The sequence below is a fragment of the Lacerta agilis genome, chromosome 16 (assembly GCF_009819535.1).
Source record: "Lacerta agilis isolate rLacAgi1 chromosome 16, rLacAgi1.pri, whole genome shotgun sequence".
Taxonomy (NCBI): domain Eukaryota; kingdom Metazoa; phylum Chordata; class Lepidosauria; order Squamata; family Lacertidae; genus Lacerta; species Lacerta agilis.
The window spans coordinates 16,820,541-16,838,129 of record NC_046327.1 but is presented as its reverse complement, the minus strand read 5'-3'; positions in this window follow the sequence as shown (position 1 = coordinate 16,838,129).

The window sequence follows — 17,589 nt, the reverse complement described above, 5'->3', positions numbered from 1 at the left end:
TGGTTTCTTAACATGGTGTTTAAAACTTTTTGTGGCTATTACTTCCCTCGGGCAGCTGCAATCTTCAAAAGACACTACTGTGCAAATTGCTGCTGGTGTTTGTGAACCCATGCCCCCAAGTGTTCGTCCATGTGCAGATGCTCTGGTCATGCTACCTGAATCCCAGACACTTCTCAGATACACATCTGAGTGTAGACAAATCAGTATACTTGGCCAAGTATTAATGTATTAGAACAGTAACCAATCAAATATTAGTAATTTCAAGAGGGGCTATATAAGACTTCAGCCCATTGCAGGAACATCAGAGGGCACAACGGCTATGTGTTTGGTGTTAAGAAAGTTGTTTTAAAGAAGAAATGTGTGTCCTTAAGTCTCAGCCCCTTCCAATTAATCTCTTAAAGTTTAAGATTCATAATCTAATGATTAAAACAATTAAATATTGCAGTCCTTCTGTGTTTTCTCAGTAGGGTAGGAGAGCTGGGACAAAATTCACATCTGGCCCTTTGCTTTCAGATAGTACATGAGCAGATGACACAATTTGCCCAGGACACAATTTTTCATGGCTATGGTGGCTCATTTACTAGAAGTAATGTATTTACTTCTGGATTCAGGTAGGTAGCCGTGTTGGTCTGACACAGTCGAGATTATATATATATATATATATATATATATATATATATATATATATATATATATATAATTGTCCAGTAGAACCGTAGAGACCAACTAAGTTTGTTCTTGGTATAAGCTTTTGTGTACATGCATGAAAAGCTTAGTGTGTATCTGAAGAAGTGTGCAAGCACACGAAAGCTTATACCAAGAACAAACTTAGTTGGTCTCTAAGGTGCTACTGGACAATTTCTTTATTTTTTTATGTATTTACTTCTGGTAAGTATATACTGGATTCTGACCAAACTAAACCACCTAGAGAAAAAGTCTTGAGCAGAGTAGCTCCCCTGGTGCAAACCTGGTCTATATAATAGGTTAGGTAAAGGGACCCCTGACCATTAGGTCCAGTCGTGTCCGACTCTGGGGTTGCGGCGCTCATCTCGCGTACAGCTTCCGGGTCATGTGGCCAGCATGACCAAGCCGCTTCTGGTGAACCAGAGCAGCACACAGAAACGCCGTTTACCTTTCCACTGGAGCGGTACCTATTTATCTACTTGCACTTTTGACGTGTTTTCAAACTGCTAGGTGGGCAGGAGCTGGGACCAAGCAAAGCTCCCGTCGCAGGAATTTGAACTGCCGACCTTCTGATCAGCAAGCCCTAGGCTCTGTGGTTTAACCCACAGCGCCACCTGCATCCCACATATAGTAGGTTAACCACATGCTAAAACTTTTCCAGGCTGAACTACGGTACTTCAGACTGCAGATAAGGGGTGGCATTTTCAGGCTTCCGCATGAAAAATATGGAAAGATAACACACACCTAGTTTTCCGCGAATGGGCTTGTTTGGTTTCAGTGCAGAAGATAACTGACTCACGTAAGTGACCACCTTTGGCCTGAAGTGGTACAGTCCAGGAACAGTTCCACCATCTGATGAGCTGCTTGCCTTGATTGCATCAAAGGATCTGGCTCTAAAGTTTGCAAGTGGGCGGAGAGGGAGAGCTTGATGAGGTAGTATTCTTAGCTGCCTTCAATCAGCTCTGTGAAGCAACTTGGATTGATTTTGCCTTTCATCTTTTAACTATCAGAAAGCCTATCTTCCCTCCCAAGGTCTTCGTGAGTTTGCTAGAGGGCAAATAGCAGGTGCGCTTCAAAAGCCAGCTCCCTGGAAGAAGCCCTAAGAGGAAGTTGCTCCCCGCAACCCAAGGGGTTGGGATGGGCTTTTGGCCCCGTCCAGAGTTTTCCAGGCATAAATTTTTCAAAGCAGCCCCAGAGCGCTGTCTCCCTCACTTTGCTGTGCTCTCTTTTGAGCAGCTAACTGAACTGGTTCAGCAATGAACTATCAGCTATTCACTGATTTGCGGGGCAAAGAGTTTGGCTCTGTTGCAACCCAATCAGAGGACGACTTTCCCATCTCCCATCCATGTAGTGCTGTCTACTCTGCAGGGCATTTCTGTCAACCTTCCTGGTATATGTTTGCTCCTCCCCGATGGTCTAATTAACTGGAGCAAGCCGAGCGGAGCCATCTCCTGCCTTCTTTGTTTACCGCAAGCCACAAGCAAGGATTTCTCACCTAAAGGGTTTTAATTTATCGGAGAGTGTTTCCTGCAGTCCAAACCATTGCAAAAATCCGCTGAATTATGGATGGTTTTCATCACACCAGTCAAGCAACTCAGGCCTCCTCCCTGTGTTGGGAAACCACATGCTGTGGAACTAACTACTCCTAAATGAGTTTATTTCAACTGTCAAATGTCATTTTTAGGGTGGTGGTTTGAGGAAAAGAGAATTCCAGAATACTGTACAATACAATTACCGTTTTGGAGGGGGGGGTGAGACCAGAGGGTGTTTTCATAAGCAATTTTTAAAAATATGAGATAGAAAGTGGAAGTGGGCCATGTTTAAACTGAACTAGCAAAATGTCCAGTGGTGGGTGATGAAGTACAGGATGCAGGGAGGGAGGGAGGGTAGCCTGCAGTTCTTGGCAGTGCTAGTTTTCTAGAAAAAGAAGTGCTGGAATTCACCATGGACATGTCCCTCGTTCTCTTAGAATGGGAATGGTGTCCACTGCCTGAGAAGTACCAGAACTGAGTTCCAGAGAGTTCAGGCTGGGGAAAAAAAACGTCCCTGGTTCTTGGCCAAATGATTGGCCATCCCCAAAGGAAAAAGAGGGAAGGGATGGTGAGAAAAAGAGGGATGAAGAGGAAGATGACACATACAGTGGTACCTTGGTTCTCGAACTAAATCCATTCTGGGAGTCTGTCACCATCATGGATCATGTTTGCTGCAGTATAGCCTTCAACTGTGAAGGATAGGCGTGCCTGGCGTGCTCTGGTCCATGGGGTCACGAAGAGTCGGACACGACTGAACAACAACAAGCCTTCAACTTTATGGTTCCTTCATTTTTATTGCTGCTGTTGCTATCATGTGACAGAGCTCAGGAATTGGCCTTTATATACAGATGAATGTACATTTTTACCAATGGAACTTTTACATCGGCCAAGGGCAAAAGTTTAAAATAAGGTTAGCATTATTGTTATTACTATCAAAATTGGGTGTATGGGGTGTCAGAGGAGGGATAGTACCTCTGGTGGGGGACACATTGTGCTCTTTCTTGGGTAGTTTGTCTACCTTTGGTCCCCACCCTGCACTCAGCTTTCATCTGTGGCTCCTAGAAGCTGCCAGCATGCAACAGTGACCGCACCCCAGGAATGGCTTTGACAGGTTAGCTAAACCAAGAGAGGATAGCCAATGGGTCTCAAACCCTTGGTGAGTTAGGGACATCCCCTGTGTGTGAAAACAGGCTCCAGAGGATTGGATAGACAAGACCAATAGTAGTTCCAAGGGGGGTAGTTTCTGCATGTAGAGGGACAGATGGGGCTCATCAACGTAGGAAGGTAGCCCATCTAGGAGAAGAAAAACTCTGATACTAAACCTCCACTACCTTGTGGCCATACTCATCCATGAGAAAGGCTTCAGGAAAGAATAGCTAAGGAAAAATCCATACCCACTGCCTTGCCTCCTGCCATGGGCCAGGAGTCGGCTTCACCTGCTCAGAAGTGACTCCACCTGCTCATGATCAGCCTTCTTGCTCCTCATGAGAACCAGCTGGCTCCAGCTTTCTTAAGCAGGGTTTCCAGCCTCAGTTAGTTGCTGGAAACAACATCCATCATTCCTGGCCAGACCTTGCTGCTTCTTGTGACCTTGGACCCTTGGCTTTCTTGGCCCCGATCATCTGACCACGTGAACTGAGATACTCCTGACCTTAGGACTGGACTGGACCTTGTATACGGACTATGCCTCCAGGCAAGTACCCCCCCCCCCCGAGACTAGACTGGTTGACTGGCTTCTCCCTCCACTGAGCTCTGCCGTGGCTGACAGCCTAGGACTACGACATCTCCACTACGGGAGAATAAAAGGCTAAACCAGGCATGGCCAAACTTGGCCCTCAATATGTTTTGGGACTACAATTCCCATCATCCCTGGCCACTGGTCCGGTTAGCTAGGGATGATGGGAGTTGTAGTCCCAAAACATCTGGAGGGCCAAGTTTGGCCATGCCTGAACTAAACCCTACATAAATCTAAGACAATTAGCTGGTGCCTTGGATGGTACACCTCCTTCCAGCAACTCCTTGCAGCCAAGCTAGTGCCAAACGTATTGCTCTGCTTTCCTTTGGACCACATCAGTGAGGCCGAGCATCATTGTCAGCTGGGCAGCCCAGGACTTCCATACACACCGCCCAGGCCTGCGTCACTTCGGTGCTGCTAATGCAGACATTTGACTTCACTCCCAGAGGCACACTCCATTGTCTCTGGAGACAGATGGACACCAACAACAACATTACTATTAACATAATAAAATGGGTGGCAAGGCATCTGCCAAGGCAATGGTCTTGTGGCCCCTTAACCACTAACGGGCATCACTTTTTGTGAGCTAGAGGCCCCTCCATCAGATGTTAGGTAGCGGATTCCAGCTTCTGCACAACCTCGTAAGTTATCCGTGGCCCAAACAATGCCATTTATCTTTGCTTCAAGTCTCAGTGCCCTCTAATTTGTACAATGGTGCCCTGAGGAGATTTCTATTTAGGTTCGGAAGTCATTCACAGTTTGTCAAGGCTGAAACCACTTGGCTCTGTCAACTTCAGCCCTGCCAGCTTTCTAGAAACACAGCAGCATATCTGGTACTATTAATTACAAAGGCAATGTCTTGGAAGGCAGGGCCAGCTAGATCCATGAGAGGCTGCAGTCCTTAGGTCTTGTTGACATGTTACACTTGCTTCTGCTACCTGGTTCAATGGCTGGCAGTGAAACTGGAAGCGTTCCACTTAACTGTTTTTTGTTTTTAAAGAACTGTTATAAGAATTTAAGGTCTCAAATATTAAAATGTCCATAAATGTACCAGGCACACACACACATGCATAAATATATAAACCACGTGTCTGAAACAGTATAGGAAAACAGTCCTAAAGCCATTTTGACTGTTTCAGTGACCTCAAATATTTCTCTGCAGTTTGGGTGGAAATGGGAAAAACCTCCCCATTGTCTCTGTGCTCACAAATCCTGCCTTAAGAGCACATTTACGGTAGGTATGAATAGGGTGACCTGGAATTAGGAACTAAAGTATTGTTGTTGTTCAGTCGTTCAGTCGTGTCCGACTCTTCTTGTGAAAAGTATTAACCATCACAAAAGAATGGCCAGACTGCCCAGGTACTCCAGTCATTGACCATTAACAGGTTTCCTGCCAGACAGGATTCTGCTTTAAACCACCCCTTCTGTGATGTATGTATGATGTATTGGGGGGTGGTCTTGGGCTACAGGGTGGCAATTTCAAAAGTGTATATAAGGGCTTGCACACTATTGTTCCTCCTCCCTCCTGCGTGTGGTGAGTGGGGACTCTGTTGCAGCAGTTAATAATGATCAGGCTTACTAGCTACTTTGCTTCTCAATATACTCTGGTTGGCCTTTGCTTTTTCCTACTGATAGGGAACCCACTTAAGGACTCTATACGGGCTCTTGGACACCCCATAAGGGAAAAGGAGCAGATTTTGTTTACATCAGAACAGATCTCTAGGCTTGAGCTGCAGCCCTTCCCCAATGTTGCAGTTTGAGCATTAGTGCTTTGCCTGGAAAATGTTCCCAAGAACTGGGAGCAAAATGTGGCCATTTTTGACCAACACTGTCTGAAAGAAGGATAGCATTGAGCCAGTGTGGTGTAGTGGTTAAGAGCGGTAGACTTGCAATCTGGTGAATTGGGTTCGCGTCTCCACTCCTCCACATGCAGCTGCTGGGTGACCTTGGGCTAGTCACACTTCTCTGAAGTCTCTCAGCCCCACTCACCTCACAGAGTGTTTGTTGTGGGGGAGGAAGGGAAAGGAGAATGTTAGCCGCTTTGAGACTCCTTCGGGTAGTGATAAAGCGGGATATCAAATCCAAACTCTTCTCTTCTTCTTCTTCCTATGGCCCCAGTTTTACATGCACACCGCACAGGAGAAGATTCCCTTGCACTTCAAGGCATTCCATACCATAGGCATCAGTCAGATTTTTTCAAGTTTATTATCGGTCAGACGGATGAGCTGAGACAGGATCTGGTGAGAGCAAGGCAGATCTTTATTATTCTGTTGCAACAAGTTTTCCTGTCCTTTGGTAGGAGGTGGACCCTGAACAAAGGTATGCAAGAACTTTAAAGGCTTCAGAAATTGCCCTGCCCCTTAGTCAAGGACCACCCAAAAAGCATCAGACACTTGTCACAGAAAGAGGCGGACTGCAACAGAAATTTGACAGTGTGGCTTGTCTCCTGTCCGTCAAGATATCCGATAAGGTTTGTTGATTGCCCTATCGTGGCCAATCTGGGCCATCCTTTTGAAATGGGAAATACTTTAGTTCCTGAATCCCCGTTCATAAATTTACACCTATTAATACACAGAAAGATGCACTATTGACATGTCTGCTCTGTTTAACAGATACTTGCCAGACTCAGTTTTGCAAAGGGATAAATCCCTTAATCCCAAGGAGTTTATAGCACTTTATTTATTTACAGGATTTACAGGCAAAAGAACTATTTTGGAAAGGCATTCTTTCCCAGATACTTCCTTCTACTGCAGAGAAATATTTGGGGTCATTTAAAAGAGTCAAATGGCTTCCGGATTGCTCGCCTGCCTGCACTATTTCAGAATATGGCTTATGTACCTTATGTATGTGTGCCCACACTGTGTATTTATGAACATTTATTATTTTTGACACCCTAGAATTCGTGTAGCAGTGCCTCCGTAGTAACTTAATATGCTTTAGGCAGGAAGCCAAGAGCCCACAGGGGAACCGCAAAGGTGTCGCTCTGCAGAGGCTGCTGTTCTTACTAAGTCTCCAGGCAAGCTAATGTCTGCTTTTCTTGTTTAATCTGCTACCTTGAAAGCATTGCCTAAATATTTCATATGGAAAAGAAAGTATTACATAATGAGCAGCTATTTTAATTGCTAATTACCTAATTGATAGTTACTTTATGGCTTAATCTAAGGAAGAAAAGAAAGCTACCCTCCACTCCTTTCCCGCTCCACTTCTCGGTCTTTAAAATGAGGGGAGAGGCTGCAAGATTCCTCAAAAGAGGAGAAAAGCAAAGTGGCAAGTCAGTAGAACAGGAGTGCGGCCAAATGTGGCCTGTCTGGCCCCTGGGCCTCTTTCCAGGCCGCCCCCTCAAACCCTCCAAGTGTCCCGATTTTCCAGGGACAGTCCCGGATTTACAGAAGCCATCCCAGTTTCTGATTTGATCCCAGAATGTCCCACTTTTCCCTAGTACATCCCTATTTTCATTGGAGAAATGTTGGAGGGTATGGAGAAATGTTGGATTCGCCCACCTAGCCATCTGAACAAAATAGAAAATTCTTTCTAGTAGCACCTTAGAGACCAACTGAGTTTGTTCTTGGTATGAGCTTTCGTGTGCATGCATACTTCTTCAGATACCAAGCCATCTGAGGGCAACCCTGTATAGGGAAGTTTTTTAAAATGTTTTTAATGTTTAATGTTTTATTGTGTTTTAATATATGTTGGAGGCCACCCAGGGTGGCTGGGGCAACCCAGTCAGATGAGCAGGGTATTATTATTATTATTATTATTATTATTATTGGAATAGGACATCCCTATTTTCATCAGGCTACTAACATGAGTTTGGCCAAACTGCGGGAGGCAGTGAAGGATAGGCGTGCCTGGCGTGCTCTGGTCCATGGGGTCACGAAGAGTCGGACACGACTGAACCACTGAACAACAACAACAAAATTTTCATCAGATAAATTTTGAAGGGTATGTAATCATGGGGACTCTCAACAGTGTGGTGGCAATTACCAAAAGTTGTCATAGGACTAAGTAAGCATTGTAAATCAGTTGTAAACTCGATGTGATATAGATGTGATACAGATATTATGTATAAAAATATTCTGCCTGCTGGGTGCGAGGGGGTCAGTTGTGTACAACTATTTGAATGCGTGCTCCCAATATTCAGCAGCCTCAGGGCAAATGTGACAAGGCCAATGCATTGTGGTGTTTTCAAATCGGCACAGCTGAATCTCATATCATTTCCTTGGTCCAGTAATCACAGTGTCTGGCGATGCTAAAAAGCTCGGAGAATTACAAAGATTCCAGTTAAATGGCTCGATTAGCCAATCACTGCATTGCAAGTGGGCATGAAATAAATAGCTTTTAGCCTGAGATGGCAATTACTGACACAAAATTGAAGCATGGAAGGGAAAGGGAAAGCAAAGTGACTCGGCTGCTCTGAAAACTTCACAATAGGGCAATGCCTTTAATTGGCTGGCCAAAACACCACAGAATTATGTTCAAGATTCCAAGGTCTCCAAAACTCTTCGGCAGGCTTGTTGGAGAACAGGTGAGAGGGGGTTAATTGTGGTTGTTCCAATACAACCAAGCTCTGTAACCAGTTTAATTGTGTTAATTTCCTCCACCTGCTAAGTAAAGCTACCCAATTTGGTTTCATTTGGGGTGATTTTTTGTGTGTGTTTTTGGTAACACATCCAGTCAACCTACAATTAAGCTCTATCTTTGATAACACAAAAGCTAGTTTCTCTGTTCTCTTTTTATCCACCTCCAAAGGAGCCTGTGTTTTTCACCTTCAGAATAGGAGAGGCCTTGATAAGTGCAGGGTTTTGTATTTGCCTAGCTAGGGAAACAGACTACTGCATGCTTCTGTTTCTCAAGAAGATATATCAGTGCAGCATGATGCCTAAATAGTACCTAATACAACATAATTTATACTAAATGGTACCCAATGCAGCATAATTTGAATGTCTGCTGTTTCCCAGTCTATCCATCTTAAGATACTTACAGGAAGCAGACAGGGATATAGCATTACCATCAGTCAAAACCACACACATACCTGGCCCATTTATTTGCTATTTAGTCTGTTGAAGAATGCTGGAGAAATTAAAAGCTTGCATACAGCCTTCCTTGCTTGCTAGGGTCATAGCTGTCAAGTTTCGGATTTGAAAATAAGGGATCAGCACCCTCACCTGTCCTGGGGACAGTCTACAGTTCTCAGGGACAGTCCACGCCGCGGTAATCCCCTCAGGCTACAAATTAATTTACACCAGGAAAGAGCTCCCAGGAAAGAGAAATCAGGGCAGAGAAAAGAAAGCACTTATTCACGCAGCACACGGTTAACCTCTGGAACTCCCTGCCACAGGGAGCAGCGATGGCCACCAACTTGGATGGCTTTAGAAAAGGATTAGGCAAATTCATGCAGGAGGAGAGGACCACTGATGGCTTCTGGCCAGGTTGGCTCTGCTCTGCCTCCAGTTAGGGGCAGCAATGCTTAATCTGAGCACCTGTTGCCAATAAACATTTGTCTATTTTATCTTCTTTATATATTGGTCTGTCTGTTATTAGGTATTTATATTCCACCTTTTTCTCCAAGGAGCTCCCTGGTCCTAGTCCTCATTTAATCCCCACAACAGTCCTGTGAGGTAGGCAGGCAGGCAGGCAGGGCTGAGAAAGGCAGGGACCCAAGGAGTCCCCGGACTCCAACTCTCCTTCCCGGAAATAAGGGAAATTTAAGGGATATCAACAATAAGGGATAGCTGCGGAAAACGGCTTGGAATAAGGGAGTTTCCCGCAAAAAAGGGAGACTTGACAGCTATGGCTAGGGCTGATGGAAGTTGTAGTTCAGAAAAATACGGGGGGCGTGCACGCAAAGGTTCTAAAATTACTTAAGTGTACCAATGCACCACCTTCATTTACAGAGTTCTGAAGCAAAGGTTCCCCATCCCTCCTTTCCACTCTTGACTTAATGGTCTTACAAGGGCCTCTCCACTTCTTTACAAGATGTTGTTGGTCAGCCCTGATGCATTGAGTGAAGATGTGACCCAAACACATCTTCTCAAAAAGCCTCACTCCGACGGCGCCACTGGCTGTGTACTTGTGCGAAACAATTTGTGGGTTACCCAGGGCCAAATTGCAAAGTAGTGTTTTCCCCCACCTCTCCCCAATAATCATGGGAACTGTAGTTTACCCCTCAAAGGGCACAATTCCCAGGATTCCTTTGGAAAAGTCATGTGTTTTAAATATGCAGGCTTAGATACATGCTTTGTATGCAGACCCAGTCCCAGAACAACTTCCTATCTCTCTGCTTCTAGTTGTGGACAATATAGAAGAAGAAGAAGAAGAAGAAGAAGAAGAAGAAGAAGAAGAAGAAGAAGAAGAAGAAGAAGAAGAGTTTGGATTTGATATCCCGCTTTATCACTACCCGAAGGAGTCTAAAAGCGGCTAACATTCTCCTTTCCCTTCCTCTCCCACAACAAACACCCTGTGAGGTGAGTGGGGCTGAGAGACTTCAAAGAAGTGTGACTAGCCCAAGGTCACCCAGCAGCTGCATGTGGAGGAGCGGAGACGCGAACCCGGTTCTCCAGATTGCGAGTCTACCACTCTTAACCACTACACCACACTGGCAGTACCAAATCTATTTATTTTAAAGTATGTAAATGCTGCCTTTCCAAATAACAATTCATCCAATTCCAGCTCTGCTGCTTCGAGTCTTCTAACAGCCTGTAAGTCTGGGCTCTTTCCCAGCCCCAAATATGAAAAGGGGCACAATTTGCATTGGGACCACTGTGTGTGAGGTGAAAGGGTAATAATTAATTAATTAATTAATTAATTAATTAATTAATAATACATTGTTTATACCCCACCCATCTGCCTGGGTTTCCCCAGCCACTCTGGGTGACTCACAGCATATATCAGAACATACTAAAACATCAAACATTAAAAACTTCCCGATACAGGGCTGCCTTCAGATGTCTTCTAGAAGTCAGATAGTTGTTTATTTCCTTGACCTCTGAAGGGAAGGTGTTCCACGGGGAGGGTGCCACTACAGAAAAGGCCCTTCTCACTCATGATTTCTCACCACATTACCACAGCTTGTAGATGGAAGGAGAGAGATAAAGAACTAGTCCTTGTTTTTCACCTTAAAGGTAAAGGTACCCCTGACGGTTAGGTTCAGTCGTGAACGACTCTGGGGTTGTGGCGCTCATCTCGTTTAACTGGCCGAGGGAGCCGGCGTTTGTCCGCAGACAGCTTACAGGCAAAACCAGAGCAGGACATGGAAACGCTGTTTACCTTCCTGCCAGAGCGGTACCTGTTTATCTACTTGCACTTTGACGTGCTTTCAAACTGCTAGGTGGGCAGGAGCAGGGACCGAGCACCGGGAGCTCACAGGGATTCGAACCGCCGACCTGATCAGCAACCCCTAGGCTCAGTGGTTTAGACCACAGCGCCACCCGTGTCCCTGTTTTTCACCTTAGCACACCTCATAAGATCATTAGGATGAAATGGAATAACACCCTGCACACCAGCTGGAGCCCTTTGGAGGAAAGGCAGAATTCAGCTGAGAAAAATAATATGAAAGATCAAAGTCTCCTAAAATGGCATTTAACAGCCTAATCCTATGCTTGCCTACTCAGAAATAAGTCCCACTGGGTTGAACAGGGCTTGCTCCTAGTTAAGTTTGCATGGCTTTGTACCTTAAAGACAAGCTAAGGAGCTGCCTAGACAGTTCACCTGTTTGGTCCATGCCAATATGTAATGGGTCTCTCAAGTTATTTCAGGTTAATTAATCTGGAGAGAAAAGCTGCTGGATCTCGCATGCATGTGGCATTAAGTGTCAATTGCCTGAGCAGCTGTGTTCACACTCCAGCTAAGACTGAATGGCAGATCAGTAGGGATAAACCGCAAGTGTGAATGAGGCAATGAGCCCTTGCAAATTAAGTTGTAAAATAGCCAGTTAGCAACACACTGAGAATTGAGCATTGAAGTGTCGGGATTCTAGACATGCTTTGTCAGGTTGCAAACACAAAGCCAAACTTTGCCTGCCCTTGGCTGCCTGACCACAGGCAAAGCGAAATGCATTAGCTGGACATAAAGAGAAAAATCCTATCCATCCTTTTCACCAGGCATAGGCAAACTTGGCCCTCCACATGTTTTGGGACTACAACTCCCATCATCCCTAGCTAACTGGACCAGTGGTCAGGGATGATGGGAGTTGTAGTCCCAAAACATCTGGAGGGCCGAATCAAAGGAGGCCAAGTTCTTTTGGTTCTGTCCAACAACCCCCCTTTTAGCGTTACAGTCCACTACAACCCAAGGACTCTGGGTAACTCTAGGTCAGGCATAGGCAAACTCAGCCCTCCAGATGTTTTGGGACTACAACTCCCATCATCCTTAGCTTAGAGGACCAGTGGTCAGGGATGATGGGAATTGTAGTCTCAAAACATCTGGAGGGCTGAGTTTGCCTATGCCTGCTCTAGGTCTTCATGCAACACTGTCTATGGTCCCTGGACAGGACATTTCCATGAAGAGAAACCTAGAGGAGGTACTTGTCACACAGTTGCGCAGCCGATGGCATTTGCCCCCACAGCTTGTAGTGACAGCCACCAGTTTGGACAGCTGTGAAATTAGGCAAACTCATGGAGGATAAGGCTACTGTTACAAGAAAAAAACTGTTCCTTTTCACTTATGGGGTACCAAAGAGCTGTATAGAGTCCTTATGTAGGTTCTCTATTGGTAGGAGAAAATATTTGTAACAGAGGCCAACCAGAGAATATTGGGAAGCAAAGCAGCTAGTAAGCCTGATCTTTATTAAACTGTTGCAACAGGGTCCTCACGCACACACACCCAACGCAGGAGGGAGGAGGAACCCGGAACAATGGTGTGCAATCCCTTATATAGACTTTTGAAATTGCCACCCTGTAGCTCAAGGCCACACCCCAATACATCACAGAAGGGCCAGTCTACAGCAAAATCCTGTCTGGCAGAAAACCTGTTAATGGGTTTACCTGAACAGCCTGGCCATCCTTTTGTGACCTGAACTCAGGAATTAAGTATTTATCATCACAAAAGGTGGAAAAGACCCTGGTGCTGGGAAAGGTGGAGGGCACAATGAGAAGGGGACAACAGAGGATGAGATGGTTGGACACTGGACAGTGTTCTTGCTACCAACATAAGTCTGACCAAACTGCGGGAGGCAGTGGAAGACAGGAGTGCCTGGCATGCTCTGGTGGCCTTGAGCTACAGGGTGGCAATTTCAAAAGTCTATATAAGGGATTGCACACCATTGTTCTGGATTCCTCCTCCCTTCCAGGGAGTTTTCTCTTCTCATGAGGTGGCCAAAGTATTGGAGCCTCAGCTTCAGGATCTGTCCTTCCAGTGAGCACTCAGGGCTGATTTCCTTAAGAATGGATAGGTTTGATCTTCTTGCAGTCCATGGGACTCTCAAGAGTCTCCTCCAGCACCATAATTCAAAAGCATCAATTCTTCACTAATCAGCCTTCTTTATGGTCCACCTCTCACTTCCATAGCTCACCCTATTCATACCCAAATGGCAGGATTTGTGAGCACACAGACAATGGAGAGGCTTTTCCCATTTCCATCCAAACTGCAGAGGAATATTTGAGGTCACTGAAAGAGTCAAAATGGCTTTAGGACTGTTTTCCTGTACTGTTTCAGCCATGTGGTTTATAGATTTATGTATGTGTTTGCCTGGTACATTTATGAATATTTATTTTATATCTTAACCTTATAATTCTCATTACAGCTTCCAAACGGCATACTGGGAGGAGAGAGGTTGATCCATCTGGCAAGCAGAAATGCTTGCCCTGATGTGACTATCACTTTAGTGCAACATTGGATTGCACCCCCAGAAAATGCCCAGACTGTCATAAACATTGCACGTACAAAACACTGTGTACTGACTGACTCATATTTGCAGTATCAAGGTCCTTGTCTTGGAAGCACTTAGACTTCTTATTTTTATATAAAAAATTATAATATAAATTGCTGAAAACTGCAACTTCCGTACGTCCGTCATGTGTTTATCAAAACCCATAAAAACAAAAATGTTAATTCTGGCACAAGCTTTTATGAACGTCAGTAATCCAGAGTAATGCAGCGGACAGTGTGCTGGGCTTGTATCATCTGGTAGGACATTGGCAGACTCAGCAGTTGTTGTTTTTTGTACACTACAATTCCTACGAGTCATTGACCCAATTCCGGTCTACTCCCGTTTTAGAAAGGGTTAACTGTCAATATTTGTTTCCCACTGACAGTTGCCCAAGTGCCTGATCTGAGCCCTAGCCAGACCATCAAGGACCCTATGGGAGCTGGAAGTATCCAGAGCAGATAAGATCCTGCTCAGTGACTGGCCTGACACAAGATCAGGAGAGAATTCATCATCCTCCTTGCAATAGCTGTGCGGGGACATGACCTGGCCTCTTTCACAGTCCTTGACCAGGTCTGTTAGTTTATCAGAAGACTGCATGGTCTATGGATGCTTAAATCAACATCATCAAGGCTACAACTGCTGCAGTGGCACTGAAGTCAGCGCTTGCCCCCTGCAGGCTGCAGCAGAGATCCTTCTGAACAAAGTAAACTGTCTGCCTCCATTCTGCTTCCTGGCCCTGTTACTCGCGGGAGTAAAAGTGCTGAGACTTTTCCCCTTGTACATCCACCTGAGTCTGAGCATTCTAAATGAGATGAAGTAATAATAATAATAATAATAATAATTTATTATTTGTACCCCCACCCATCTGGCTGGGTCTCCCCAGCCACTCTGGGCGGCTTCCAACAAATATTAAAATACATTAAAATATCACAGATTAAAAACTTCCCTAAACAGAGCTGCCTTCAGGTATTCAAGTATCCTAGTTCACCCAGTGAGATTTTGTTCAAGGAAGCAATCAGATGGTTAACAAGACAGACCATCAGTTTAGGTTTTAGAGAAACCTTTTATATATTCCTAATGCTCAGGCCACCATGAGACATCAACAGAGAGCTAGAAATGAGGAGATCCATTTCACTAGACATATCTGGGGTGCTGCAGTTCTCATCAGTCCTTGCTAGTATGGCCAATAGTGAGGGATGGTGGAAAATGTAGCCTGACAACATCTGGGACAACATGCCACGTTGGCCACCTCTGGTTACTACATTTTTTTAAGTTCACAATTCCTGGAAAACCCAAAATGAGCAAAGAACTACCTACCAAGATTAAAGCTGTAATCTCATAGCACCCTCTGCTGGGTATTTGTCTTATTGTCTGATAATTTTATTTTAAATATTCATAGCCCAACATGATCTGAGGGCAGGGTACAATAAAACGTACGTAAACGGACAAGTGCATAATGCTAAACATTTGAACAGATAAAATTATAAAGTTGCTTAAAACTACCATCTCTGTAAAAATCCCAGCCACACAAAATCCCAGTCGTTTCCAAAAGCCTAGGCAAACAACCATGTTCTAACCTGGCATCCAAACAAACGAAAAATAATTGGCACCTAGCGCATCTTGGATGAAGAATCCACTGGAGAGTCCAGAAAGGACACCATAAACTCTGCAATATCAAATGCTGAATCTATAATACCCTCCCCAAACACACAAGCTGTTGGGGAGGAGGCCCCCAACTTGGATGGCAAATCCATGGAGGGATATGGCTATTGGGGGCAACCAGCCACAGTAGCTATGCTCCGCCTCCTCTGTTGGAGTCAATATACTGTTCCTGTGAATCCCATTCATGTTGGACTTGAAAAACTAAGATGGCGTCGACAGAGGAAGCAACGATCTGAGCTCCGCACTAGTTTTATGGTTTTTAATTGATTTATTGGTGCATAGAAGCCAACTCCTAGAGGCTGAGGGGTCTTTGCCCCCCCAAAGTTGATTAGCACTGTCATTCAAATGGTGTGCATGCACTAAGTCATGTCTTCTGGCGGTTCCCTTATTGCGAGAAGTGAGGTTACAGGGAACCAGGCAGAGGGCCTTCTCGGTAGTGGTGCCCGCCTTGTGGAACACCCTTCCATCAGAGCTCAAGGAAATAAGCAGCTATCCTATTTTTTAAAAGACACCTGAAGGCAGCCCTGTTTGGGGAAGTTTTTAATATTTACTGGCAATGCTGTATTGTTTTTAACACACAATTGGGAGCCGCCCGGAGTGGCTGGGGAAACTCAGCCAGATGGGCGGGGTATTAACAACAACAACAACAATAATAAATAATGTGATCAATTATGAAGGGGGGCTTACCTGCTGTCCCCCAAATATTTTATTCAAGTTGGCACCCCTGGTGGAGTGGGAGGTTAAAAAGGAGTTTAAACCTGAAATAAATTGTGCAATCTGTTTGACATTTAATGGAGCCATCAAATTCCCACCATTGTCTTATAAAACATTTTACTGTCTGAGAAACTCTAAATTCTCCTGACTATCCTATGTTATTTATTTGCCCAGAGTGGCTGGGGCAACCCTGTCAGATGCGCAGGGTACAAACAATAACATTATTATTTGAAGCACTAGCCGACCAAAGTTAAATCCTACACATGTCAGATTTAGGCTACAATGCTGTGCACACTTACCTAGACATAAGTCCGACTAAACTCACTGAGAGTCACTTCTGAGAAGACATATAAAGGATTTTGTTGGTAAGCACAATTTTACCTCACACTCTCATTGTACTCAATGGGACTTTTTTTTTTTTTAAAAGGTAAACATTAGTTGCCGAAAAGGTTACCCCGGTTTTCATTTATCACCTGAGCTCTAGGTTTAGGATAACGACAACATCAGAGGAACGAACATCTCAGTACATCGGCAAAGGCTGGAAGGCATTGTACAAGAGCTACAGCTGCCCAAGTAGAAGTAACTTCCCCTGTGACAAATTTCTTAAGACAGCCTGCATTTCCCCCTAAGGGTTTTCGCTACAGTGCTGCTTGAAATGTTAAGCGGTAGTTCAAGTCTCATAAATTGCCAGGGACCTATAACAGTTGAACCTGCTCCACAATCATGTAATCGCAGCAGTGGCAAAGCGCACAATGAAGACACACCAACTAGCAACCCAAGACATAATGGTAGCTGAGGCAGACCCCAAAATAAGGGGCAGGGCATGCTGATAGATAACATGTTTTGTCCACAGCAACTTGATCTTGAAGTTCTAGGGGGGGAAATACAGTAGATTCTGCGAGCTTCAAGTCTGCCCATCTGTATTAAAAAGGTGATTTTACCCATAACCATTACCTACTATGTGCGGTTGGAGAGATGATGGATGAATGTGTTCTAGATAGGATACAGTAGTCAGGCAGCACAGTCTTATGCAGGTTGACTTGCAAGATCTGAAATCAATAGGGCTTCCTCACAGGTTAGTATGTATAGGACTTACACAGGACTATGGTGAGGCCCAGTGAGTCTGGCCAGTGTCCTAAACTACTTCTTAGAATAATCAGCAAGATTTGGAGGTTTTGTGGCAGGTGTTAAGGGAGTAATATTAATATTTCTATATATTAGTTGGTCTACTAAATGTGGCTAGGATTCCTTGAAGATGCACTGTGGTCTAAACCACTGAGCCTCTTGGGCTTGCTGATCGGAAGGTGAGCAGTTCGAATCCCTGCGATGGGGTGAGCTCTTGTTGCTCTGTCCCAGTTCCTGCCAACCTAGCAGTTCAAAAGCACACCAGCGCAAGT